This window comes from Aptenodytes forsteri, unplaced genomic scaffold, assembly GCF_000699145.1.
Source record: "Aptenodytes forsteri isolate BGI_AS27 unplaced genomic scaffold, ASM69914v1 Scaffold193, whole genome shotgun sequence".
Classification (NCBI taxonomy): domain Eukaryota; kingdom Metazoa; phylum Chordata; class Aves; order Sphenisciformes; family Spheniscidae; genus Aptenodytes; species Aptenodytes forsteri.
In genome coordinates this window covers 12,694,860-12,695,333 of record NW_008795405.1, presented here as the reverse complement: position 1 = coordinate 12,695,333, position 474 = coordinate 12,694,860, and the positions used below count along the sequence as shown (strand labels likewise).

The window sequence follows — 474 nt, the reverse complement described above, 5'->3', positions numbered from 1 at the left end:
GCCTGTAGCGCTGCATGGGGTTGTTGTGGCCGAAATGCAGGACCCGGCACTTGTCCTTGTTGAACCTCATACAGTTGGCCTGGGCCCATCGATCCAGCCTGTCCAGGTCCCTCTGCAGAGCCTTCCTACCCTCGAGCAGATCAACACTCCCACCCAACTTGGTGTTGTCTGCAAACTTACTGAGGGTGCACTTGATCCCCTCAAAAAAAAAAAAAAATCAGATGTTAGTTCAAGCTGACCAAATGAAGAAGGGGATTTAAGTTTTGAAGAAGACTGTCTTCATCAGTAGTCTTAAATGAACAGAAACTTTGCATGGAAAAATCAGAGAAGCAGAAATAAACTAAGATGTTATGCAGATAAACATAAATAGGACTTCAGTGTTCTACAGTTGTGAGGGTTTACAGTTATTCTGAGACATGTAAACCTGATTTCCTGTCCTGTGTCATCTGTCCTTCCCTTCCCCTCCCCCCCCAC

General features: G+C 45.8%; 1 protein-coding gene across 2 annotated transcripts in view; it reads left to right on the top strand.

Moving 5' to 3' along the window:
* The window catches only part of ATG2B (autophagy related 2B), a 50,938-nt gene that overhangs the window by 45,036 nt on the left and 5,428 nt on the right, over positions 1-474 (top strand). The window lies entirely within an intron of this gene.